An 18,234-nucleotide genomic window follows, 5' to 3' on the forward strand; every position below is an offset into this window, starting at 1 on the left:
CTTAAGGTAGATAAAAATAAAAATCTTATGACAAGGTAGATTCACACAGAATTGTGAATGAAGCTTACAGGTTTTTAAACATTTCAGTCAGCATTTTTAATGACCAGGAGTGGGATGTTGAGAAATAAATCAGTAAGGCGCTTTTGGCAAATGAATAAGTGTTTTTTGTCTTTCGTGGGGGATTTTTGAGAATTAAGTTTTTGAAAAATCAGGTCAAAATTAATTAACTCTATTGCCACCGAGAGCATCTGAACAATTTATTTTCCCTGTGTTAATTGGACACCAGAGATTTCTTTAGTCAATTCCTAAATAAAAGATGTACAAGGAATTCTTCCATCTAATTCAAACTCTGAGAACAGGCCCAGGAAATCTTTGTTAAATAAGTGAATCAGTAAATCAATCAATCATTAAAAATAGACATTTATATACTGAAAATGATCCTGCTCTTTTGGGAAGGAATGATCTGTAATTATTATTATATCTGTCAAGTATTTTTCTGTCTAAAGTTGAAGTTACAGGATTCTAGAATTCACTTTAAGGTAGTTACCTGGGTGCCAAGTTATCAAACAGAACTATGTAAAGTAAGCAAGCTCAAGACCTATCAATATTCTTTGTTCTACCCATAAACTGAAAACTATAGAAATTCCTGACAAGAAACAGGAATTTACCATGGGTTTTAACAAGTTGTTCCAGCTAAAACAGAACGAGACAAAAAGTTTGTGCTAGAGGCAGCTGAGAAGCAAGCAGAACTGATAAACCCCTTGGAATAGGGCTCACCACTAAAGTCCCCTCAAAGAGGTTCATATTCACAGGTGAGTAGATAAATAGAACCACACCTAATAACCTGCTGGTGAGTATAGTTCTGACACAATGGAAAGAAATGGACTTGAGATGAAGAAACTACTTCCAGGAGTCACTTCCACCTGTAGCTCAAGGCAGAGGAAAGAAGATACTATGCTACCTGGCTGAGGCTCAAGATAGTTCTGTGTGGGGAGGAAGGCCTATTGTAACAGGCTTCACAGACCAGTGCAACTTCTTCGAGAAGGCCAGGGCCAGAGAATGCAGGTCTAGGGTCTAAACCCAAGGCAGGTTCCTACTAAAGTTTGTTAAGGGAATTAAAATGTGCCCCCAACATAGTGACAGCCTATGGGGGGAAGCCCTGGGTAGACAGACACCAATACCCAAAAGCTTACTTGAGAGCCCTTCTCAGCACCCTCAGATAAAGTTCAAACTCAGCATAACAAACACAAAAACCTCATGATCATTTCCTGAAAAACAGGTCTTTCACCTTTTATTGCTCCCTAACTCAGCAAGTGGCATGCCCATCTCTACAGTCTTCTAATTCAGAAAGCTAGGCCTCCCTCTCTCCCACCCTCCACATCCAAGTCTTAAACATGGCCACTCCTCTCCATGTCCTCCATGATGTAGTTCAAGCCACTATCATTTTTATGTGTGTGCATTTATAAGTAGCCTTCTAAAGAATATCCCCTGAACCACTTTTGTCCCCTATAATCCACTCTGTACCCACAGCCAGAATGGGCATCTTTTCAAAATGCAAATCTGATCATGTCATACCACTTAGTCAAAACCCTCTAAAGGCTTCTCATTACTTTGGGGATAAAGAGGGAAACTCTTCAGGGCTCCTGGGTGGCTCAGTCAGTTAAGTGTCTGACTCTTGATTTCAGCTCAGGTCATGATCTCACAGTTCATGGGATCAAGCCCCACATTGGGCTCTGCACTGACAGCATGAAGCCTGCTTGGGATTCTCTTTCTCCCTCTCTCTCTGCCCCTCCCCTGTTTGCACACTCTCTCTCTCAAAATAAACTTTAAAAAATCTATTCAGGGCATCTGGGTGTCTCAGTCAGTTCAATGTCCAACTTCATCTCAGGTCATGATCTCACAGCTCGTGAGTTGGAGCCCCATGTCAGGCTCTGTGCTGAGAGCTCACAGCCTGAAGCCTGCTTCGGATTCTGTATCTCCCTCTCTCTCTCTGCCCCTCCTCCACTCACACTCTGTCTCTTTCTCTCAAAAATAAACAAACATGAAACAAATTTTTTTTAATCTGTTTAAAAAAAGAGGGAAACTCTTCAACACAGTCTATAAAGCCTGCAATGCTCTGGCTTCTGCCAACTTCTCCAGCCTTTTCTAGTTACACATTGTTCCTCAACAATTGAGCCACTGCTTCCTTCTCTCAAGCCTTTCACACTCACTAAATTCCATCTTACCAAAAGGCCTTTCCATCTTGGAATTCCATCTCATCCTTTCAAGCTTCAGCTCAAATGGCTTCTCCCCAAGAAAGCTTTCCTGACTTCCTTGGCCAGGTTAAGGCTCCCTTGTCTAGGTTCTCATTATATCAGGAGTCCTTCTCATGTAACTCTTCTCATGCCTACAATTTTACATTGACTCACCCAGTTTGTTTTATTACTACTAGTATTCTCCCTAGACTCCAAATTCCCAGAGTATCCAGTGAGAGACCGTTTTTGTCACCACTGGACCTCAAGCTCCCAGCAAATAGCAAATAGGCCACGTATTGCTTAAAACCTAAATGAATGAATGGCACATAAATGGAAGTCAAAAAGACCCAGAGACCATCTGAGTATCCATCTTCCTGTTTCTGGTCTCCTTTATGTGTGACCAAGAATAATTCCAAAACAAAGCGTATTTTGTTACAACTTGCTCCCCTAGCCCAAAACCCCTTGATGAATGAAGATTTGACTGTAAGAGGGTGAGGTTCTTGTTATAGTTCCATCAAGAGACAAGGCTTTGGTCACTGCCAAGCTAGCATCTTTAAATCTTGTTGATAAAATAAAGAATTTTGCACCCCGATGTTTATAGCAGCACTATTGACAATAGCCAAAGTATGGAAAGAGCCCACATGTCTATCAAAAGTTGAATGGATAAAGAAGATGTGATGTATACACACACACACACACACACACACACACACACACACACATGCACGCACACACAGTAGAGTATTACTCAGCAATCAAAAAGAATGAAATCTTGCCAGGGTGCCTGGGCGGCTCAGTCAGTTGAGTGTCCGACTTTGGCTCAGGTCATGACCTCAGGGTTTGTGGGTTCAAGTCCCACATCAGGCTCTGTGATGACAGCTTAGAGCCTAGAGCCTGCTTCAGATTCTGTATCTTCCCCTCTCTCTCTGCCCATCCCCCACTCACGGTGTGTGTCTCAAAAATGAATAAACGTTAATAAAATGTTTTTAATAAAAAAATGAAAGCAATCTTGCCATTTGCAACAATGTGGACGGAACTAGAATGTATTATGCTAAGCAAAATTAGTTAGAGAAAGATAAATATATGACTTCACTCATGGAATTTAAGATACAAAACAGATGAACATAAGGGAAGGGAAGCAAAAATAACACAAAAACAGGGAGGGGTACAAAACATGAGAGACTCTTAAATACAGAGAACAAACTGAGGGTTGCTGGAGGGGTTGTGGCTGGCAGATGGGCTAAATGGGCAAAGGGCATTAAGGAAGACACTTGTTTGGATGAGCACTGTGTGTTATACATAAGGGATGAATCACTGGATTCTACTCCTGAAATCATTATTGCACTATATGATAACTAACTTGGATGTAAATTTAAAAAAAAAAAAGAATTTTTTTTACCTGTAATGTAAGTGCAACTTTAATGAAGGTCATTTTTGAAATGTGTAGAGTATAAAAATTGTTAAACCTAGGACAATGGAAAAATACTTTCATAATAATGTTTATCAAGGTTCTTTTTTTTTAAGTTTATTTATTTTTGAGAAAGAGAGCACTAGTTGGGGAGGGGCAGAGAGAGGGAGACAGAGGATCCAAAGTGGGCTCTGCACACTCACAAACCATGAAATCATGATCTGAGCCAAACTGGATGCTTAACCAACTGGGGCAAACAGGTGCCCCTATTCATCAAGGTTCTGATTCAAGATGGTGACTTAGCCAGATCCTAAACTCACCTCTTCCCATTGACACCCCAAATTTACAGCTATCTACAGAAAAAAAATTCCTCCAAAAAAACCCTCTAGAAACTGTGAATAACCCTTTCATATTGAGCAAATGAGATGAAAACCACATTGAAGCAGGTAGAAGCCAAGACACAATCGCCATAAACCCTGCCCCCACAACCCAAAGGGAACTCAAAACCTGAAGAGGAAAGGGTTTGTACCCTACATCAGGTTCCCCAACTTTACAAAATTTTTTTTTATTTTTACATTTATTTATTTTTTGAGAGATAGAGAAGGAGGGAGACACAGAATCGGAAGCAGGCTCCAGTCTCCAAGCTGTCAGCACAGAGCCCAATGCAGGGCTCGAACCCACGAGAACCATGAGATCATGACCTGGGCCAAAGTCAGATGCTTAACCGACTGAGCCACCCAGGTGCCCCCAGGTACCCCAACTTTTAAGACTGACACCTGAAAGATGAGCCTCCAAACATCTGGCTTTGAAGACCAACAAGGCTTGTGTCCTTAAGACCCACAGGATGTGGTGAACTGAGGAACGTCTCTTACAGAGCCCACATGCAGACTCACCTACCCCAAGGCCCCACACAGAAGCAGCCCTTTGAAAAGTGCCCAGACTTTATGTGAAAGATTCATTTCCTAACTTTAAAGCACTGGGCAGGGGCCTGATAGGATACTCTCCAAGACCAGAGGCCAGTGGGCACTATCTTCATGTTCTCCCTCTGCCTTGCTAAAGCTAACAGGCACCTTCTTTTTTTTTTTTTCCCTTTCCTTCAGGGGCCACCTTTATGCTCCATCTGGTGGACCAATACCATATGTCCTCTTCCTCTGCCTTGGTAAAGCCAAGGGTCATCAGCTTTTTAAAAAAATTTCCTTTTCCCCTTTTTCTTTTTTTTTCCTTTCCTCCCCACCCCCAACTTTTTAGGTAGATGCCATCTTTGCACTCTCCTCCCATACTTCAGACTGCCAGTATCTTCAAGATATACACAACTGGGTCCCTGGGGTTTACATCTGGTGACCCAGCTTTTGCAGCTGCCACACAGGGGCTATCCCTTGATTGCCTGGCTCTGGAGGGCAGGGGGCTTACATTTCTGGGCCCCATGGGGCTTATACTCATGGGTCACACAGAATTGTAACCAATGAGGAAGGCACTCATAAACAGCTACCCGCCCAGGGCTGAGTAAGAGACAACAGACTAAGGAGCTCAATTTTTCTGTGAAAGAAGCCAATTGGCTCATCATCATAGCTGTAGCATGAAGGGCAGCTTTTAATTAAACACACATCTAAGGGCTGACTCTAAACTTTTCCTGAGATCTCTGAGGTCTCAGGTCACTTATAAAGCTAGTAGGAAGGTTAAAAGACAAAAGTACTAAAAATAACTATGATTACAATAATTATTTAAGAGATACACAAGATAAAAATGCATAAAATGTGCCATCAAAAACAAAGCATGGTGGAGGGAGTAAAAATGTTGAGCTTTAGAATGGATCAAACTTAAGTTGTCATCAACTGAAGATAGACTGTCTATAAATAAGTTGCTATATATGAGCCACTTGGTAACCACAAAGCAAAAGCCTACAGTAAATACACAAAAGTTAAAGAGAAAGAAATAAAAGCATAACACTAAAGAAAATCATCAAACTATAAAAGGAGTAAGAAAAAAAGAAAGGCACAGAGAGAAACTACAAAAATAGCTAGAAAACAATTAACAAAATGGCAGTAAGCATACACCTATCAATAATTACTTTAATGTAAATGGACTCCATTCTCCAATCTAAAGACATAAAGTGGCTGAAATGATTTTTAAAAAAGACCCATCTGTATGCTGCCTATAAGAGACTCACTTCAGATGTAAGGACACACAGACTGAACGTGAAGTGATGGGGAAAGATATTACATGCAAAATGAAACCAAAACAAAAGCTGGGGTAGCTATAATTACAGTAGACAAATAGATTTTGAAACAAAGAGTGTAATAAGGAGACAAAGAAGGGTATCACATAATGGTAAAGGGGTCAATCCAACATTTGTAAATATTTGTGCACCACCCATTAGAAACACCTAAATGCACAAAGGAAATATTAATAGAACTAAAGAGAGAAATAGCAATACAGTAGTAAGGGGCTTTAATACCCCATGCACATGAATGGATAGATCATACTGACAAAAATCAATCAGAAATCATCAGCTTTTTTTTTAATGTTTTTTTCTTTATTTTTGAGAGAGTGCAAGCAGGGGAGAGGCAGAGAGAAGGAGATAGAGGATCCAAAGCAGGCTCTGTGCTGACAGAAGAGAGCCAGTTCTGGGCTCAAATACATGAACTGTGAGATCCATGACCTGAGCTGAAGTCCAATGCTCGACCAACTGAGCCATCCAGGTGCCATGAAAACATCAGCTTTAAATGACACATTAGACCAGATGGACTTAACAAATATATACAGAACATTCCATCCAAAAACAGCAGAATGCACATTCTTCTCAAGTCCACATGGAACATTATCCAGAACAGATCCTATGTTAGGCTACAAAATAAATCTTAACAAATTTAAAAAGACTCACTTCAAGCATCTTTTCTGACAACATGGGTATGAAACTAGAAAACAATTTCCAGAAGAAAACAGGAAAATTCACAAATATGTATGGACTAAACAACATGCTATTATCAAACAACCAGTGGGTCAATGAAGAAATAAAAAGTGAAAGCAAAGAATACCTTGAGACAAACAAGAAGGGAAATACAACATGCTAGACTTATGGGACACAGAAAAAGCAGTTCTAGGAGGAAAGTTCATAGTGATCTGATGTAACTCAAGAAACAAGAAAAATCTCAAACAACCTAATTTTACACCTAAAATAACTAGAAAAAGAACAATGCCCAAAGTTAGTAGAAGGCAGGAAATAACAAAGACCAGGGCAGAAATAAATTAAATATATAGTAAAAGGACAATAGAAAAGATCAATAAAATCAAGACCTGTTTTTTGAAAAGATAAATTTACAAACCTTTAGCTAGACTCACCAAGAAATACAGAGAGCTGAAATAAACAAAATCAGAAATTAAAGAGGAATTTCCAACTGATACCACAGCAATACAAAGGATCACAAGAGACTACTACAAACATTTATATGCCAACAAATTGGACAATCTAGAAGAAATGGGTAAATTCCTAGAGACATACAACCTTCCAAGACTGAACCACAATAAACAGAAAAGCAGAATAGACCAAACTAGTAAGGAGATGGTATCAGTAATTTAAAAATTCCCTACAAACCAAAGTCCAGAACCAGACAGCTTCACTGGTAAATTCTATCAAACATTCAAAGAATAATGAACACCAATCCTTTTCAAATTCTTTCAAAAAAGAGGAGAGAAAACTTCCAAACTCATTTTATGAGGCATTACCTTGACATCAAAACGAGACAAAGACACCACAAGAAAGGAAAATTACAGGCCAATATCTCTGGTGAGCACAGATGCAAAAATCTTCAAAAAAATATTAGCCAACTGAATTCAAGAAAACTTTAAAAAGATCATATGTCATAATCAAGTGGGATTTATTCCAGAGATGCAAGGATGGTTCAACATCCACAAATCAATCAATGTGATACACATAATAAACAACATGAAAGATAAAAAATTATATAATCATCTCCATATAAGCAGAAAAAGCATCTGACAAAATTCAACATCCATTCTTTATAAAATATATCCATAAAATGAGTATAAAGGGAACATACCTCAACATAATAAAGACCATATATGAAAGGCTCACAGCTAACATCTACTCAAAAGCTGGAAGTTTTACCTCCAAGACCAGAAACAAGATAAGTATGTCCATTCTTGTCAGTTTTATTCAACATAGTACTGGAAGTCCTAGCAAGAAAAGGAAATAAAATGCATCCAAATTGGAAAAGAAGTAAAAGTGTTACTATCTGCATATGACATGATACTATATATATAAAACCCTAAAGAATCCACCAAAAAACTAGTAGAACTAATAAATGAATTCAGTAAAGCTGCAAGATACAAATAAATATACAGAAATCTGTTGCATTTCTATACACTAATAACAAACTATCAGAAACAGAAATTAAGAAAGCAATCCCATTTAAAATGGTATCAGAAAGAATAAAAAAACCTAAGAATAAATTTAACCAAGGAGGTGAAAGACCAGTAAACTGAAAACTATAAGACATGGATAAATGAAACTAAAATAAAGACATAAATGGAAAGATATCTCACGCCCATAGACTGAAATAATTAATATCGTCAATATGTCCATATGACCCAAAGCAAGCTACAGAGTAAATGCAATTCTTATCAAAATTCCAATGGCATTTTTCACATTTTCACAATGGCAATTACACAAATTCTAAAATATGTATGGAACCAACAAAATATCCTAAATATCCAAAGTAAGCTTGAGGAAAAAAGAGCAAATTCAGAAGAACAAAGCCATCATACTTCTTGATTTCAAACTATATTACAAATCTATAGTAATCAAAACAGTATGGTATTGACATTAAAACATTCACATACATCAATGAAACAGAATAAAGAACCCAGATATAAACTCATGCATACATAGTCAACTAATTTATGACAAAGGGCCAAGAATATGCAATGGGGAAAGGACAGTCTTTTTGATAAATAATGTGAGGAGAAGCACATTGTGGCATAGTCAGTTAAGCATCTGACTCTCAGTTTCAGCTCAGGCCATGATCTCATGACAGTGAGATCAAGCCCCACGTTAGGCTTCATACTGAGCATGGAGCCTACTTAAGATTCTCTCTCTCCCTCTCTCTCTGCCCCTTTCTCACTCATGCACATGTTCTCTCTCTCTCAAAATAAATAAACATTTTTTTTTAAATAGCATGGGGAAAACTGGATGGCTACATGCAAAAGAATGACACTAGATCACTGTCTTACACCATTCACAAAAATTAATTCAAAGTAGATTAATTACTTGAATATAAGACCCAAAATCAAAAAGCTCCCAGAGGGGCGCCTGGGTGGCTCAGTAGGTTAAGTGTCCAACTTCAACTCAGGTCATGATCTCACAGTTCTTGGGTTCGAGCCCCACGTCGGGCTCTGTGCTGACAGCTCAGGAGCCTGGACCCTGCTTCGATTCTGTGTCTCCCTCTCTCTCTGCCCCTCCTCTGCTCACACTCTGTCTCTCTCTCTCTCAAAAATAAATAAACATTAAAAAAAAATTTTTTTAACAAAAAGCTCCCAGAAAAAAATACGTGGTAAGCTCCTTGACATTGTTATTCGTGATTTTTTTTTTTATTTCACACCAGAAGCATAGGCAACAAAAACAAAAATAAACGAGTGGGACTTCATGAAACTGAAAAGTTTCTGCACAGCAAAGGAAATCATCAACAAACTGAAAAGGCAATATACTGAATGAGAGATTATATTTGTGAATCACATATCTGAATAGGGGTTAATAAAATATATAAAAATATTTTTTAAAAACTCATACAACTCAATAGCAAAAAAACAATTTGATTAAAAAACAGGCAGAGGATCTGAACAGACACTTTTCCAGAGAAGACATACATGGCTTAGACATGAATGTAGACAGGATAAGAGGTACATGAAGACATGCTCAACATCACTAATAATCTGGGAAATGCAAATCAAACCCACAACAAGATATCACCTTAAACCTGTTAGAATGGCTAGTATCAAAAAGACAAGAAATGACAGTGTCAGAGAATACGTGGAGAAAAGGGAACTCCTGTGCACTTTCTTTAGAAATGTAAATTGGTGGGGCACCTGGGTGGCTCAGTCAGTTAAGTGTCTGACTTTGGTTCAGGTCATAATCTCACAATTTGTAAGTTCAAACCCCGTATTGGGCTCTGTGCTGATAGCTCAGACCCTACGCCTGCTTTGGTTTCTGTGTCTCCCTTTCTCTCTGCCCCTCTCCCACTCATGTTCTGTCTCTCTCTCTCCATCTCTCTGTTTCTCAAAAATGAATAAACATGTAAAAATTAAAAAAAAAGAAATGTAAATTGGTGCAGCCACTATGGAAAACAGCATGGATGTTCCTCAAAAAGTTAAAAATAGAACTGCTCAATGATCCAGCAATGGTACTACTACGTATTTACCCAAAGAATACAAAAACACTAATTTAAAGGGATTCATGCAGCACGATATTTATAGCAGCATTGTCTACAATAGTAGATAGAATTTAGAATCACGATAATAAGAATACTAGCTAGGGTCGAAAATAGATTAGAATCTCTTTCTGAGGAGATAAAATAAGTAAAAGCTAGTCAGGATGAAATAAATGCTATAACTGAACTGCAATCTCAAATGAATGACACGGCGGCAAGGAGGGATGAGGCAGAGCAGCAAATCAGCAGTATACAGGATTAATTTATGGAGAATAATGAAGCAAAAAGAAAAAAAGAGGGAGATTAAGGCAAAAGAGCACAATTTAAGAATTAGAAAAATCAGTGACTCATTAAAAAGAACAACATCAGAATTATAGGGGGTCCCAGAAGATGAAGAGAGAGAAATAGGGGTAGAAGGTTATGTGAGCAAATCATAGTGGAAAACTTTCCTAACCTGGGAAAAGACACAGACATCAAAATCTAGGAAGCACAGAGGACTCCCATTAGATTCAACAAAATCAACCATCAACAAGGCATATCACAAAATACTCAGGCAATGAGAGAATCATGAAAGCAGCAAAAGAACAAAAGTCCTTAAGCTGCAAGGGAAGACAGATCAGGTTTGCATCAGACCTATCCACAGAAACATGGCAGGCTGGAAAGGAGTGGCAGGATATATTCAATGTGCTGAATCAGAAAAATATGCAGCCAAGAATTCTTTATCCACCAAGGCTATCATTCAAAATAGAAGGAGAGATTAAGAGTTTCCCAGACAAAAAGATATTTGCAAATGACATATAGGACAAAGGGCTAGTATCCAAAATCTATAAAGAGCTCACCAAACTCCACACCTGAAAAACAAATAATCCAGTGAAGAAATGGGCAGAAAACATGAATAGACACTTCTCTAAAGAAGACATCTGGATGGCCAACAGGCACATGAAAAGATGCTCAACGTCACTCCTCATCAGGGAAATACAAATCAAAACCACACTCAGATATCACCTCACGCCAGTCAGAGTGGCCAAAATGAACAAATCAGGAGACTATAGATGCTGGCAACGATGTGGAGAAACAGGAACCCTCTTGCACTGTTGGTGGGAATGCAAACTGGTGCAGCCACTCTGGAAAACAGTGTGGAGGTTCCTCAAAAAATTAAAAATAGACCTACCCTATGACCCAGCAGTAGCACTGCTAGGAATTTACCCAAGGGATACAGGAGTACTGATGCATAGGGGCACTTGTACCTCAATGTTTATAGCAGCACTCTCAACAATAGCCAAATTATGGAAAGAGCCTAAATGTCCATCAACGGATGAATGGATAAAGAAATTGTGGTTTATATACACAATGGAGTACTACACGGCAATGAGAAAGAATGAAATATGGCCCTTTGTAGCAACGTGAATGGAACTGGAGAGTGTTATGCTAAGTGAAATAAGCCATACAGAGAAAGACGGATACCATATGTGTTCACTCTTATGTGGATCCTGAGAAACTTAACAGGAACCCATGGGGGAGGGGAAGGAAAAAAAAAAAGAGGTTAGAGTGGGAGAGAGCCAAAGCATAAGAGACTGTTAAAAACTGAGAACAAACTGAGGGTTGATGGGGAGTGGGAGGGAGGGGAGGGTGGGTGATGGGTATTGAGGAGGGCACCTTTTGGGATGAGCACTGGGTGTTGTATGGAAACCAAATTGACAATAAATTTCATGTATTTAAAAAAAAAAGTTTCCCAGACAAAAAAAAGATTAAAGGAGTTTGTGACCACTAAACTAGCCCTGCATGAAATTTTAAGGGGGACTTTCTGAGGGGAGAAAAGATGGAGAAAAAAAAGACCAAAAGCAACAAAGACTAGCAATGATGCTACCAGAAAATCCAATTCTACAATAAATTCTTATCTTTTGGTACTCACTCTAAACATCAATGGACTAAATGGTCCAATCAAAAGACATAGAGTAACAGAATGGATAAGAAAACAAGATCCATCTATATGCTGTTATAAGAGACCCATTTTAGACCTAAAGACACCTTCAGATTGAAAATAAGGGGATGGAGAATCATCTATCATGCTAATCATTGAGAAAAGAAAGCTGGAGTAGCCATACTTATATCAGATAATCTAGACATTAAAATAAAGACAAGAGATGAAGAAGGGCATTATATCATAATTAAGGGGTCTATCCACCAAGAAGACCTAACAATTGTAAACATTTACACTCCAAATGTGGAAGCACCCAAATATATAAATCAATTAATCACAAACAAAGAAACTCATTGATAATAACACCATAATAGTAGGGGACTTCAACACCCCATTTACAACAGTGGACAATCATCTAAACAGAAAATCAACAAGGTAACAGTGGCTTTGAATGACACAATGGAGCAGTGGCTTTGAATGACACGATGGAGCAGATGGACTTAACAGGTATATTCAGAACATTTCATCCTAAAGCAGCAGAATATGCATTCTTCTCCAGTGTACATGGAACGTTCTCCAGAATATCACATACTGGGACACAAATCAGACCTCAACAAGCACAAAAAGATGGAGATCTTATAGCGCATATTTTCAGACCACAACGCTATGAAACTTGAAATTAACCACAAGAAAAAATTTGGAGAGGTAAATACTTGGAGACTAAAGAACACCTACTAAAGAATGAATGGCCTAACCCAGAAGTTAAAAAGGAAATTTAAAAATTCATGGAAGCCAATGAAAATGATAATACCACAGCCCAAAACCTCTGGGACGCAGCAAAAGCAGTCATAAAAGGAAAGTATACAGCAATCCAGGCCTTCCTAAAGAAGGAAGAAAGGTCTCAGATACACAACCTAACCTTACACCTTAAAGAGCTGGAAAAAGAACAGCAAATAAAACCCAATACCAGCAGCAGACAGGAAATAATAACAATTAGAGCAGAAATCAATACTATTGAAACAAACAAAAAAAAAAACCAGTAGAACAGATCAATGAAACCAGAAGCTGGTTCTTTGAAAGAATTAACAAAATTGATAAACCACTAGCCAGTTTGATCAAAAAGAAAAAGGAAAGGACACAAATAAATAAAATCAAGAGTGAAAGAGGAGAGATCACAACCAACACAGCAGAAATACAAACAGTAATAAGAGAATATTATGAGCAATTATATGCCAATAAATTGGGCTATCTGGAAGAAAAGAACAAATTCCTAGAAACATATAAACTACCAAAACTAAAACAGAAAGAAATAGAAAATTTGAACAGACGCATAACCCATAAAGAAATTGAATTAGTAATCAAAAATCTCCCCCAAACACAAGAGTCCAGGGCCAGATGGCTTTCCAGGGGAATTCTACCAAACATTTAAGGAAGAATTAACACCTATTAATTCTTTCTATGAAGCCAGCATTACCTTGATTCCAAAACCAGACAAAGACTCTACTAAAAAGGAAAACTATAGACCAATTTTCCTGATGAACATGGATGTAAAAATCCTCAACAAGGTATTAGCCAACCGGATCCAACAATACATTAAAAAAATTACTCACCACAACCAAGTGGGATTTATACCTGAGATGCAGGACTGGTTCAATATCTGCAAAACAATCAATGTGATTCATCACATGAATAAAAGTAAGGACAAGAACCACATGATCCTCTCAATAGATGCAGAGAAAGCATTTGACAAAATACAGCATCCTTTCCTAATAAAAACTCTCAGGAAAGTAGGGATAGAAGGATCATACCTCTATATCATAAAAGCCATATATGAAAGACCCAACACTAATATCATCCTCAATGGGGAAAAACTGAGAGCTTTCCCCCTAAGGTCAGGAACAAGACAAAGATATCCACTCTTGCCACTGTTATTCAACATAGTATTGGAAGTCTTAGCCTCAGCAATCAGACAACACAAAGAAATAAAAAGGCATCCAAATCGGCCAGGAGGAGGTCAAACTTTCACTCTTCGCAGATGACATGATACTGTATATGGAAAACCCAAAACTTTCCACTAAAAAGCTGCTAGAACTGACCCATGAATTCAGCAAAGTCTCAGGTTATAAAATCAATGCACAGAAATCGGTTGCATTTCTATACACCAACAATAAAGAAACAGAAAGAAAAATCAAGGAATCGATCCCATTTTCAATTGCACCCAAACCCATAAAATACCTAGGAATAAATCTAACCAGAGAGATGAAAAATCTATACGCTAAAAACTATAGAATTAAAATAATATATATATAATATATATAGAATTAAAATATATTATATATATAGAATATATACAGACTATATAGAATATATATATAGAATATGTATATAGAATTATATATATAGAAATAAATAAATAAATAAATAAATAAATAAATAAATAAATAAAGATAGATAGATGAATGGATAAAGAAAACGTGATATACACACACAGGAATATTATGCGGCTGTAAAGACAAGAATGAAATCTTGCCATTTACAACAACATGGATGCAACTTGAAGGCACTATGCTATGTGAAGTAAGTCAAAGAAAGACACACACTGTATGATCTTACTTCTATGCTGCACCTAAATACAAAACCAAGTTCATAGATACAGAGAACAGACTGGTGGTTGCCACAGGTAGGGTGTGGGAAATGGGTGATGGTTGTCAAATGGTACAAACTTCCCGTTTTAAAATGAATAAGTCATGAAGATATAATGTACAGCATGGTGACTAAAGGAACTGATCCCATTCACAATTGCACCAAAACCATAAAATACCTAGGAATAAACCTTATCAAAGAGGTAAAAGATCCGTACTCTGAACACTAGAGAAGACATATGAAAGGAATTGAAATGACACAAAGAAATGGAAAACCATTCTATCTATGCTCATGGATCAGAAGAACAAGTGCTGTTAAAAATGTCTATACTACCAAAAGCAATCTACATATTCAATGCAATCCCTATCAAAATTACACCAGCATTTTTCACAGAGCTAAAACAAACAATCCTAAAATATGTATGGAACCACAAAAGACCCCAAACAGCCAAAGCAATCTTGAAAAAGAAAAGCAAAGCTGGAGGCATCACGATTCCAGCCTTCAAGCTACATTGCAAAGCTATAGTCATCAAGATAGTAGGCACTGGCACAAAACACACTCAGATCAATGGAATAGAATAGAAAATCCAGAAATAGACCCACAACTAGGGTCAACTAGTCTTTGACCAAGCAGGAAAGAATATCCAAAGGGAAAAAAAACAGTCTCTTCAACAAATGGTGTTGGTAAACTGGACAGCAACATGGAAAGAATAAATCTGGACCACTTTCTTACACTACACACAAAAATAAACTCAAAATAGATGAAAGACCTGAACATGAGATAGGAAACCATCAAAATCGTAGAGAACACAGGCAGCAACCTCCTTGACATCAGCCATAGCAACTTCTTACTAGACATGGCTCTGGAGGCAAGGGAAACAAAAGCAAAAATGAACTATGGGGACTTCATCAAGACAAAAAGCTTCTGCACAACAAAACTAAAAGGGAATGTCTGGAATGGGAGAAGGTATTTGCAAATGACATATCTGATAAGGGGTTAGTATCCAAAATCTATAAAGAATTTATCAAACTCAACACCCAAAAAAACAAAAAATAGAGTCAAGACCCAGGAGACATGAATAGACATTTTTCCAAAGAAGACATACAGATATCTAACAGACACACGAAAAGATGTTCAACATCATTCATCATCAGGAAAATGCAAATCAAAACTACAATGAGATATCATCTCACACCTGTTAGAATGACTAAAATTAACAACACAAGAAACAACAGATGTTGTTAGCAAGGATGAATAGAAAGGGGAACTCTCTTACACTGTTGGTGGGAATGCAACCTGGGCAACCACTCTGGAGAACAGTATCATGGTTCCTCAAAAAGATAAAAATAGGGGTGCCTGGGTGGAGCATCTGACTTGATTTCAACTTAGGTCATAATCCTCCACACTGAGCATGGAGCCTGCTTGAGATTCGCACTCTCTCTCCCTCTGCCCCTCTCTCCCATTCACACACAGACAACACACACACACACACACACACACACACACTCTCTCTCTCTCTCTCTCTCTCTCTCTCTAATATAAATTTTTTTAATGTTTAAAAAAGGTTAAAAATAGAACTACCCAGCAATTGCACTACTAGGCATTACCCAAAGAATACAAAAGCACTGATTCAAATGGGCACATGCACCCCAATGTTTATAGCAGCATTATCAACAATTGTCAAATTATGGAAGGAGTCCAAATGTCCATCAACTGATGAATGTATAAAGAAGATGTGGGGTGTGTGTGTGTGTGTGTGTGTGTATCTATATCTATATCTATACCTATACCTATATCTATATATATCTATATATAATGGAATATTAGTCATAAAAAATAATGAAATGTTACCATTTGTAATGACGTGGATCGAGCTAGAGTGTATTATGCTCTATATATATGTAGCATAATACAAAATAAGTCAGCCAGAGAAAAATACTATATGATTTCATTCATATGTGGAATTTAAGAAGCAAAACAGATGAACATAGGGGAAAGAAAAAAGAGAGAGAGAGAGAGAGAGAGGAAACCGTAAAAGAGACACTTAACTATAGAGAACGAACAAACAGAGGGTTGCTGGAAGGGTGGTGGGTGGGGGGATGGGCTACCTGGGTGATGGGCATTAAGGAGGGCACTTGGTGGGATGAGCACTGAGTGTTATATGTAAGGGATGAATCACTAAATTCTAGTCCTGAAATTAATATCACATTATATGTTAACTCACTCAAATTTAAATAAAAACTGAAACAAACAACAAATAAAAACTGTATTTTACATATTTGAAAGTTCCTAAGAGAATAAATCTTAAAATTTTTCAACACAAGAAAAAAATCTGTAACTATGGATGATGATGGATGTTAACTAGACTTATTGTGGTGATCATGTCACAAAATATGCACATTTTGAATCATTACATTGTATCTGAAACTACATCTGAAACTAATATAATGTTATACAGGTCAATTATACCGCAATAAAAGGAATTAAAAAAAAAATTTTTTAACATTTATTTATTTTTAAGACAGAGACAGAGCTTGAGGGGGGGAGCGGCAGAGAGAGAGAGGAAGACACAGAATCCAAAGCAGGCTCCAGGCTCTGAGCTGTCAGCACAGAGCCTGACACGGGGCTTGAACTCATAGACCACGAGATCATGACCTGAGCCGAAGTTGGCCGCTTACCTGACTGAGCCACCCAGGCACCCCTAAAAGGAATATTTTTTAAATGGTGTTTATCATTTGAGGCTAGACATTTTTTAAAAAAGGTATTTTTGAAGACCTTACTAATGCAATAATATAGAAGAATAGTTTTAGAAAAGAGAATTTTTATTCTTTTTTAAGATTTTATTCTTAAGTAATCTCTATACCCAAAGTGGGGCTTGAACTTACAACCCCAAGATCAAGAGTCACATGCTCCACCACCTAAGCTAGCCAGGCACTACAGAAAAATAATTTTTAAATCCAATGTAATATCTATACATATTTTCTGTTGGAGAAGAAACTCTCCTTCAAAGGTTTCCATATTAAGAACTCATTAAAAATAGAACAGGTATGGAGTCATATATTCTAGCTGCTTTAGTTGACCTCTATTCATGTTTTGGAGCAGGGCTTTTTTTATTTAAAAAAATTTTTATTTATATCTGAGAGAGAGAGAGAGAGAGAGAGAGAGAGAGAGAGAGAGAGTGAGAGAGCACAAACAGGGGAGGAACAGAGGGAGAGGGAGACAGAATCCAAAGCAGGCTTCAGGCTCCAAGCTGTCAGCACAAAGCCCAACGTGGGGCTCAAGCTCATGAGCCATGAGATAATGATGTGAGCCAAAGTTAGATGCTTAACAGACTGAGCCACCCAGGTGCCCCCAAACCAAGATTTTTAATAGAAGTTCTCACATTGTTATTTTCAAACAATCCACACTAAATATTCATAATATGCTTCCATACTACTGTAATTCTAAAGACAATGTTTGTTCAGTGAAGTCTGTTCCTTAAGTGTTTTTAGAAATTCCAAAAGGTTTTGTTTTAAAACACCAAACCTAAGGAAAAATAGACAAACAAGCTTTTGTAGGCAAAACACACATACACTCAAATGTGTG

General features: G+C 37.7%; 1 long non-coding RNA gene across 1 annotated transcript in view; it reads left to right on the top strand.

Annotated features, from left to right (window-relative positions):
- Positions 1-573: 573 nt before the first annotated feature.
- Positions 574-18,234, top strand: part of LOC122491985 — a 40,693-nt gene continuing 23,032 nt past the window's right edge. Inside the window, exon 1 of the long non-coding RNA XR_006299502.1 lies at positions 574-812. This is a non-coding gene — a long non-coding RNA (uncharacterized LOC122491985). The remainder of the gene's footprint in view (positions 813-18,234) is intronic.

The sequence above is a fragment of the Prionailurus bengalensis genome, chromosome C2 (genome assembly GCF_016509475.1).
Source record: "Prionailurus bengalensis isolate Pbe53 chromosome C2, Fcat_Pben_1.1_paternal_pri, whole genome shotgun sequence".
In the NCBI taxonomy this organism is placed as follows: domain Eukaryota; kingdom Metazoa; phylum Chordata; class Mammalia; order Carnivora; family Felidae; genus Prionailurus; species Prionailurus bengalensis.